This window comes from Chroicocephalus ridibundus, chromosome 20 (genome assembly GCF_963924245.1).
Source record: "Chroicocephalus ridibundus chromosome 20, bChrRid1.1, whole genome shotgun sequence".
NCBI classification, from domain to species: Eukaryota; Metazoa; Chordata; class Aves; order Charadriiformes; family Laridae; genus Chroicocephalus; species Chroicocephalus ridibundus.
This window is the reverse complement of record NC_086303.1, coordinates 5,210,991-5,221,353: the sequence shown is the minus strand read 5'-3', so window position 1 is coordinate 5,221,353 and position 10,363 is coordinate 5,210,991.

The following is a 10,363-nucleotide window of genomic DNA, read 5'->3' as shown; positions in this document are numbered from 1 at the left end:
CTCCATGAGCTTCCCCTTGGCGATCGATAGTCTTTCTATTTTGCCATATATGCCCTGGCACTGTCAGTATACACGCACCCTGTTCTTTGTGGGTATCATATGAAAGAGGACAACAGCGTCCATCAGGAATGGGCGCTAATTCATCGTTAGCTGGTTGTCATTTCGCGTGCAGAGGAATTGACCCCTGTGCAGGTTGCTTTCTGGAAGCGTTCTCCCGGGCACTGGAGGTTATGGTGCACGGGGAGTTTGTGCTTTTAAGAAATCCTGTGTAGCGTTTTTCATCTCGTTCCCTTTAGAACCCGAGCTCCGCCGTGCCGCAGCACCGCGCCCGGCCGCCCTTTCGCATCCTTGGCTCCTCTCCCGCCGGCGGCTCCGCCCTGCGCCGCCAGGGGGCGCCGGAGCGGGGGGAGAGCGCGCGGCGCGGCGCGACGGGGTCTGTCGCGATCGGCACGACAAATCCCGGGGCTTGTCGCTGCGTCTGTGTTTTGCTCGTGCGTGTCTGTGTTAAAAACTGGCTGCAGGTGTGGTTCCTCGGGATGAACACCCGGCAGCGGGTGTTTCTCTGAACACCCCAGAAGCTTTGGGGTGAAGCTTCTGGGATCCGAAGGGACCTGGTTTTCCCAAGGGTTGGGGTATCGCAAAACGCTTGTGCTTGTGACCTTATCTAACAAGTCATTTTGGTGTGTCTGCTTACCCCAGGTCAGCAGCTCGCTAATGAAGCCACGGAGATGCTGGGAGGGCTGGAGCCCCTCTGCTGTGGGGACAGGCTGAGAGAGCTGGGGGGGTTCAGCCTGGAGAAGAGAAGGCTCCGGGGAGACCTTCCAGCCCCTGCCAGTCCCTAAAGGGGCTCCAGGAAAGCTGGGGAGGGACTCGGGACCAGGGAGGGGAGCCATGGGACGAGGGGGAAGGGTTTTACACTGAAAGAGGGGGGATTTAAATGAGATCTGAGGAAGAAATTGTTTGCTGTGAGGGCGTTGAGCCCCTGGCCCAGGTTGCCCAGAGAAGCTGTGGCTGCCCCATCCCTGGAGGGGTTCAAGGCCAGGTTGGACGGGGCTTGGAGCAACCTGGGCTGGTGGGAGGTGTCCCTGCCCAGGGCAGGGGGTGGCACTGGGTGGGCTTCAGGGTCCTTTCCAACCCAAACCATTGTGTGATTCTGTGGTCTCTGAGATATTTGGTGTTCAATACAATAGGGCAGGAGATCAGGTTGCCCTTGTCCCTAGCTGCAGCCTAGGAGGGTTAATGTGTTTGTTTGCAGAGGCTGTTTGGGATACTTTGTGAAATGCCACCTGTTGCCCAACACAGGATCTCATATGCTTATTGACAGCCGTAAGCTGGTGCTTGGTGGCAGATTCTGCTTCTCTACCTGTTCTGGTTATTTTATTCCATAGTGTGGTAAATTGAAATTATATAAGTAGGTGTGTTTGGTGTTGGATACTGCTGTTGACAATAGTGCTCCCAGGCTTCTGGAATGGAGTGGTTTAATAATGGAGCTCATGGCATTCCTCTCTTTTCTTTTGAAACATACCAGCCAATTAACCTTGACAGGTATTTCTACCTCACTGCTGTGGTATCTGCAGTTATATGCTGCAGTCCTGACATGGATTCTTTATCTGGAGCAACTGTAGAGTTACCTTCAGGTACTGCTACACTACTTCAGTTTTAGGATTAATTAGCAGTTAGCAGGTGTGGCACTTCTTTTGTCCCCAGAAGTAAACACTAAGAAATGGGGCAATGCTGGGATCTGTGACCTCTTTTTCAAGAGCTACTCTTCCCACTGCCACTAGTCTCTGACCATCCTATTAGTACGCGCAGCCTCTGGCTGCTTTTCTCCTCAGCATTGCTCTTCTGAACCCAGTGTGTTTACTGACTGCTCAGTCCTGTAGGCAGATGCTCTGCCAGCGTAAGTTAAAAGTTACCCTTGGCTTTGTAGTAGCATTTTACAGGGAATTAATACCAGAAACAAATGATTTGTTTTCACATGTAATGGAAGTGCATCTGAGAAGTGGACACGCGTAGGGTTTTGTAACTACAGCGAGCGCTGCCAAACCAGGGATAAGATTCCCTTGGCAAAGAATACTAGCTGTCAAGTTTTAATCTAACAGAATTTTGCCTCAGGAATATCCTGTTTGTGTTTCTTTTGGTAGTATTTGGTATGGGGATGAAAAAAAAGTCAAACAGAGGAATTCAAGATTAGATCTGGTTTCTGCAGTACAGCTTGTTTTGGCCCTATAGGTGGCCTTGAAAGACTGAGTAAATGGGACGAAGTTGATGTAAAGAGCTGCTGTTCTGTTCTTGCCCATCTTCTATGTTGAAGGAAACCTGGAAAAACTGTAGAAATAGGGAGATTTCCCAGCAAATTCCCTGTCCTTTAAAAGCATATTTTTAGGTATACTTTTGATGCAGCAAACCACAAAGCGAACAGGTGTGGTTTTTTTTCTTCTTTCACTGCAATATGGTAAATCAAGTATAGAAAGATATCGCCAATAATCTAAACTCCCGCAGAGTTGGTACAAAGGCGATCCTAGGTGTGCAGGGTAAGGAGAACACAGAGCTCTGAAAGGTGTATGTTCTGTGTTTGTTCATCATGTACTGATTGAAAAGCACTAAACGTCTCTAAGGTATGATATGTTGGACTTGAATTTGGTCCGGGATTGCTCCTTGTTAGTTCATAACCACATCCTGGGCTAACACACATCTCCAGCTTCAGAGTCTTATGTAGACCGGGAAATGGTTTTGTGTTTTTTTTGTTGGTTTTTTTTTTTTCTCTTTCCATAGATACAGATCAGGTTCAAGTGCTGTTATCCCACTGTGGGCAACCATCGGAATGCACTCTCCCCCCATGAATGAGAAGACCAGTAAGGGATAGCTCTTTTTTAAAGTCGATGCTGAATTAAAGTCTCTAGGTCAAATTCAACCCTTGGCCTTAAACCCTGGTTGCAGTTTGCTCTCCTGCGTCTGCATGGTTTTTGATGGACAACAAATGAAAACAATCTTGCACAAAGTCAAAGCCATTTCCCATTCTCTGTCTTCAATAATATTTCAGTTACCCTTCAGAATGATAAGTTTTGGTTTATATTCAAGGGTTTGCTTTGTATTTGCTTGCAAATTCTGTAGCTTGAAGAGACTGGTATTTTATTTGAATAATATCTCTTCTTTCAGGTCGAATAACATTTCTGCTTTGAGTAGATAAGATAACAGTTCCAGCAACAATAAATTTCCTGTTGTCACACTATCGTTTTTCCTTAAGCATTTCTAACTGAGCAGTTGGCCTTGTTAGGAGGTTTTGGTTAGCATTATCAATTACTGGGTTTCCCTAACAGTGAGGCCTGTTAGCGTTGTTCATTACAAACATTTTCAGACATTTTTGATTAATTGGAGTGGTTTATGTCTGAGAACTTCTGTCCTCCTCTTCATGTGAGATTGTTAGTACTGATTATTTTTTTTTTAAAATGTCTCTTTCTGCTTGGAATTTTTTTTTAGCTAAATGGTCTTCTGAATGTTTTATAACGAGGATATTATCGTAGCTCTCATAAAGCGTGTGCTGTGTTTCTGTTTCACTTCCTGAGAAATGAATGAAGGGAAGGAATAGTTTGAGTATAATCCTATTTATTATATAGAGCCATCACTTCTTTTTCCCTAAACTGGCTTCTTTTTTTTTTTTTCTCATTTTACTTCACTGCTGATTACGATACTGCGTTTGAAACTGTTCTTTCTGTTCCCAGAAACAGTTTGGTACGTTGGTTTTAAACCAATAGGTGACGCATTTCTCAAAGGCAAACTGGGTCTCACATTTGGAAGTGACTCAGGTTCTTTCAGTCTTATTCACATTAAACTGGTTTTGCACCTTTAAATGCATAATACCACTTAAGAGAATTCTTAAACATTTTCCCCATTTCCTTCTTTTGTTGAGCGGGGTGCCAAAAGGAAAAAAGAAAATATCCTTGGGTGCAAGTCCTTGTTCTTACTCTTGCATCTCCTTCTCCCACCACCACCAAGTGCAATTCAATTTAAAAGACCAAGTTGCAGAGTTTACTAACTTGCATTACCTCTTATATTTCATTTTCCCAAGTCACTTAAATGCAAATATAAATATTCTTAATGTGAACAGATCGCTTTGAAAAAGAGACTTGTTATATGAGTGCTAAATATTGCTATCTTGGCTCGGATCTAAGGTGAGCTTGTTGGATATTTGTTTCTTTCCGGAAATACGACTTCAGTCTGCTTTAGATTCATGGACTCTGCCTTCCACTGGCCAGGTCTCTGCTAGACGGCCGTGCTGAGTGTAGGTGAGGACAGGAACTACGAAGTCTTCTTTAAGAGGTACCCAAGCCATGTTACAGCTTGGACCCTAAGACAATTTGGGGAGGAGAAACCAGCTCCCTTGACGCCTGGCAAATCTGGCTGAAGGGTAGCTCTCTGCCTCTTAGTATTGCTTCCCCAGGTACAACCTGGTAGATGCCCAGTAGCCCTGTAGCAGTATTCCGTATGGGAAGAGAGCAGCTGAGACCAATGTGCCCGCCGAGTGCAGCGTGGGAAGTAGGCTCTAGGGAATTATTCTCTTTGTACATTCAGTCATTTTAGTTCAAATCCAACAAGGAAGAGACCAGTTCTCTGATCTAATGGTAGAACACTGTACTAATTAAAATAAACAAAAATTCCCAAGACTTTAAATGCTTGAAGGCGTTGCTGACACCAAAACAACTAAACAAGCTTTAAACATAAACCTGGTCTATCTGGCAGCATTGGCAGAATAGCTTTTGGCATAATATACTTTTTTTTTTTTTTTAAGAAAAAAAGCCACCACCTCCTTTTCCTCACTGATATTGTAACAGTTCTCAAAACTTACTTTGATCTCCTGACTTTTCTCTGAAGTACGTGGACCTACCTCAAGAAACGGGTGGGAAATGCCTTCTCTAGGCACGTGTTGCATCTGCCGTAGGGGGCTGTGTTTGTGTAGCAGGTTAAAAACTTGCTAGTGTAGACAAATTTGTCCTGGTGTGTAGTGAGCCTTGCTAATAAACTTGGACTCAACCTGCTGCTAGTTACAGCACATTCCTCATTGGAATATATTGGAAGTTACAGTGATTAAAAACAAAAAAACCCAAAAAACCGAAACCAACCAAAAAAGGGGAAAGTCTGTAGAAACAAATTACTTGAGTTCTTGGGAATCTTCTCCATCTGGCCGAGGAGCAGACTTGATGTCAGCCCCCTGCAGCCTTACCCTTTTGCTATAGTTGAATGAGAGAGAAGCTGCTCTCTTTCTTTGTAACTGGGGGTCATGTGGTGGAAAAGCTGCGAAATGCTGTATAAAAGTCAGGAAAAGGAGAAAGAACCTCAAGGAGACTTGTCCTCATGAGGCTGACTCGGATGCTGTCTGAATCATGTGCACTTCTCAGCGTGTGTCTGGTCTCTGTACACAGCTGGAACACTTTTAAGATGTTCTTTTCGGAATTTTACTGTGAAGTGGCCGTGGCCTATCAGCTGGTGACTTTTGAGCCGCCCTGCTGTAGAGGAGGAATGGTAACGACCTGACCTGTGTTAATTCTGGTGGCAAGGCTGTCTCATCTTTTCCAGCTCTCATGTTTAGGCTTCTACAAGAGAAAAAATCCCCTATAAAAATCAAGGCAAGCGACAGCTAAATCCACTCCAGAAGAGGTTTCTCAGCTCCTTAAAAAACGGGAATAAGGGGGGTAATAGATCGTCCTCTGTAGTTGATCCCATTCTGACAGTGCTCATCACATCACATTTGAGCACTCACTCTACCATATGGAAAAAGGGGGGACTCTGTCTAGGACCACTGCTGGGGAAAGTCTCCAATGATGTTTGTGTGTCTTGACCCCAGGCAATTCTCCCATTCTTCCTTTGTTAAACAAGTGATTTGTTGAATGCCAGTGACCCCTTAGTAAGTCTCCTGAGCTGCTGGGGCTGGGAGTGACACAGAATCGTCAACAATAATATCTAGTAGGGTTCATCACGGAACAATTTTTAACATTTGGGTCAAAGTCGTCCCTAGGATTTGAGATAGTGAGGCTGATTAGGAGGTGAATTAATCACAAAGTTATCAATGCACACTCACTATTAATATTTTTTATTTTGTTTGGTAATAGCAGAAGCAAAGGAGCTGATGCCTCGGCTGGTTCTAGAATACCTCCTTCCTGACTTCAGGCATGGCAAATAGCAATAAAAATTCTAGAGAAGCGTGACACAGAAAGAAAAATAGCTTTTAGAGAGATTAAAGGGAGAGAAGGGCAAGACCTGTGAAGACAGAGAAACCTCGGATGATGGTAAGCAAATGAGATAGCCATGTTTGCCCTGTTCTGTCATTGTGAGATTTGAATGGAAAAGTCTTATTCTTTTGGTGATAGCTTTTTTTTTTTTTTTTTTAAATTAATGAAATAGAATCAAGGTTCTCCCAATCCTACAGGATCACTTTCACGTTTCTTTGCGGACAGGTGTATGGCCTCATTCTCCCCTGACTCTAGTATCCGAGTTCCTCTAAGGCAGGATTCACCATCCAGCAAAGATGCAGCTTATCGAACAGCTGCTTCCAACCAGTGCTTTGGAAAGGAGCGTAGCTTGGGTGTCTTTCTTCTGCAGTCACTTCCTGGCGCTACAGTACAAGTTTTTTCAGAATAAACATGCTGGGAAATATTTGCACTGTGGGCTATAAACAGGGTGCAGTTGTTTACCTGAAGCAAATATCTGCCCATCAATTGTATAATAAAATAGTCAAGAAAAAGGAAACTTTAATCTTTTAAAGTTTCATAGATAATTATTCTTGATCAACTGGTTTGACAAGAAATTTCTTTTTCAGCAACTATGGCTGGTGTGGTTTCTGTAAATATTTTATAGTTATTTTCTGTTTCAGGTTTCCTGTTTCATCCAATAATGATGAATTGTGGCAGTTCTCTGCCTTCTTTATTACTGTTCTTAACAGCTGAGCTGCTGGAGCAAATACCCCTGGAAATCGCTTCTTTCTGGTAGTATCCACAACAACGCATAGTTCTTTACCTCATGGGTGGAGTTTGATCTCAGTTTAGACTGCAAAATGTATATTTAGATATACATAAATTCCTACAGCTCCTTCAGGCTGGGAGCTCGGTCCTTGTTGGTGTGTGATGTGCTGCACATGGGCACGTGGATGTCCGCGGGATCTTGTAAGTCAGTTTGCAGTGATGAGAAGTGTGAGTGCCCTCTGAACGTGGCGTGTTTCGTTTAGGCTCTCTGACTCTTTTGGCTAAAAGATACCTGTTCCTCTACTGGAGAGGCAACTCTTCCTCTCAGCCGATATGCCGCCAGGTGGGCCTGGAGATTTTACAAGGCTTCAGGAGGCTGGAAATCAGCAGTTTGAGGGCTTTCCCTTCAGAAACTGGTGATGGTTCAGACCACGTCAGGGGCTTTGCTTTAGGGTGGACTTTCATTCAAAGTGAGTTTCTCACCCTTCTTGCGCTCTTCTTGTTTGTTTTAATCCCATCTGTCCTATCTCCTCTTGTGCTCAGGTGTCAAGACCTAGGCCTAGGACCACCTTTTTGTTTTCTGCTAGGCCAGCTGCAGGAGTGTGCAAGCCTGTGATGGAGCCAAAGAATTACTCTGAAAGAACTGACTCCAAGTTCTGCACAAAACTCTCTGGCAAAGCTGAGAACTGTCATGCAAGCAGCAGGGCTTGCTGAGGCAGAAGCAAAGGACGTCGGCTGGAGGAGTTGTGGTGATGTGAGAGAAGTAGGGATGGGAGGAAAAAAATTTTAGTAGGACAGAAAAGCCAAGGGCACTGTCAGAATGAGTCTTGGGACACCTCCAGTGTGAGTTGAGTGCTGTGGTACTGCCTGGAGAAAGGGTTTGGAGTTATAATCAAAGGCGGCATTTCTCATTGTTTGAGCCCTGCTTTATTCAAGGAACTGGAACTTTTTACGTCCCTTTGCAAATAAGTAGAATTTCATTAAAGAGATGAGATGGCCCCCAACTGGAACAAACAGCAAGACCAGCTTTTTCATCTAGTTGTCCTTGTGCAAGAGGGACTTGTATTAGTAAGTTATTGTTCAGTCAAGGTCATCAGCCTCTTGCATACCAGGGCCCCTGGTTTCGTCTGTTACCTACCTAATGTCCCAGGGTCCCCTGGCCAGCGCTCGTTGCTGAAGCTATCCTGGGAAATCGACTGGATGGCTCATGGGGTGCATCATTTGCAAGCGGCTGAGCAAATGTGTTGCAGGGAATGGCTTGGAGACTGAATGGGAGCTGACAGTTTCCTTGGCACCCGAGCCAGAAAGAAATCCATTGCTTTGTCTCTAGCTTAGCAGAACTAAAGGGGGGCAAGGCAGAGGGTAGCTTGAAGTTGCAGGTACCAAATATGCAGGGTGGGAGCGAGCTCAATCCATAGGCAGCTTTCTCTAAACAGATTTGAATCAAAATAGGCTGTTTCACAAGGACGGCCCTCAAATCTTATCCTGCGAGCTGGAAATGGTAAACTGACACCAGAGTTGTCTGCTTTGCCCCATGGCAATGTGACTCTGGGCTGCAATGAAATAAAATTTTCCCCCTTGGGGTAAGAGTGGGAAGGAAGTGGGCAGGATGCAAACAGTTACTTAATGCGCTGATGAGGAAAGTTTGAGCTACATCGGAGGACAGTGGGAACCTTCCAAACCTGGCATCTACTGGGCTGTTCCTTAAGGACCTGGCCAGGAAATTCTTCTCTGCCTCATTGTAGGACTGAGATGGGTGAGGAGTGACGTGTTCGGGAAGGAGAGGCAGGCTGGTATCAGAGATGCGCTGTAGGCAGTAGAATAAGATGGTGCAAAGTGATCCTTATCTTTACAGCAGCTTTCCAAAGTGGTTCCTGGCTGTCCTTGGGGTGCGGAGGGTTAAAGAGCATGGGGGGCATGGCTCAGCAGGGCTAAGGATGGAAGTTCACAGTAGCCAGAGGTTCAGAGAGCTGGAGTGTGCACTCTTGGAGTCCATGGCTGCTGTCAGGCAGGGGACCGAAACAGAGCTGTGCTTCCTTTTTACACAGGGGAAATCTGGGCTTACCTGCACACTGGAGGCGACAGCAAAAAACGTAAATGCAAAGCAACAGCGGGGGAAGAGGATTCAGCAGAGGCGTTGTTCAGTTCCTCTCTAACTTCCCCTTAGTGAAGTTGTTTGGATTTTGTGCTGCTGTTGTGGTTGGCTGTCTCTCCTTGTACATTCGTAGCAAGGACATCCCTCCCTGCCAGGTTCTGCAGCGTCCTCCTGGCAGGGCAAGGCGCAACCACAGCTCACTTGGCGGGTGGCACAGCTCAAAACTCTGGCTACATCCCGAAAGGCAAGGAAGGCAACCGAGCACGTGATGCTGTGTACAGGGAAAGGACGTTGGCTAGAAGAGGCAGAGGTTAAGAATGCAGCCCAGGGAACAGCAGGGGGAATGCTAAAATGTTTGTCCTGCTCTCTGTAAATATAGCAGATATGCCCGGATTTCAAACCCGGTTTAGCAACGCTCATATACACAGTTTCACGGACAGCTTCTTTCTTTCTGCATCGCCTGCAGGGACAGTACATTGATGCTAAGCTGTGAACAGTGGGAGCCGTTCCAGTATCAATAAGGATTTTGACGAGGGAGCAAGTTTGTTTGCTTGGCTGCAAAGGCCGTGGAATCCAGTAAGTGGTACGCAGTGACCCCATCTCCCTACCAAACAAGAAAATCTCTCTCACCAAATGCAGTCCTTCCAATATGAGACAGGCTTTGCAGTCTCAAAAATCATGAGATTGTTTAAGTCTTGAGACTCCCAATTAAAAAAAAAAAAAAATTAGTTGCCTTCTGGTTTTGGCAGTTTTTGGCCAATCATGTTTGCAAGCTTTTCTCTACAACTGAAAGATGTGGAAATGGATCTTTTTAAAGAGAAAAAGGAAAAAAAAAAAACAACAACAAAAAACCCCACCTTGCTGAATCCATGACTCCAAGTGCTTTGAGACTAAATATCATGAAACTTAAGGCAAGACTAGAGGACATAAAAATTGTGCAAAGCCAGTATAGCGCTGACACAGTGTTCTCCTTGCAGTCTTACACAAAGACCAGATGCTTGCACCATTAGTTGGGGAGGATGGCGCTAAGCAAGGAGACAGTAAACCTGTGGGATGTTGCAGCTTTGGTTTGCTGTCGGACGGGAAGCAAGAACCTGTGCTGTTCTCTTCAGTCTTCAGGAACGGGCACCTCCGAGCCTGGCACTGCTCCAACCAGAGGTAATGCCTCCACCAAGGAACCACGGAAAATGCAATTTCTGTTGTTTCCCTGCCCCAGGTTCTCCCTCCTCAGTTATGCCGACTGTGGCAGTTTTTGCATGCACAAGAGATGATCTGGTAGCCCCACTTACATCCCTTGATTTTCCTACAGCTG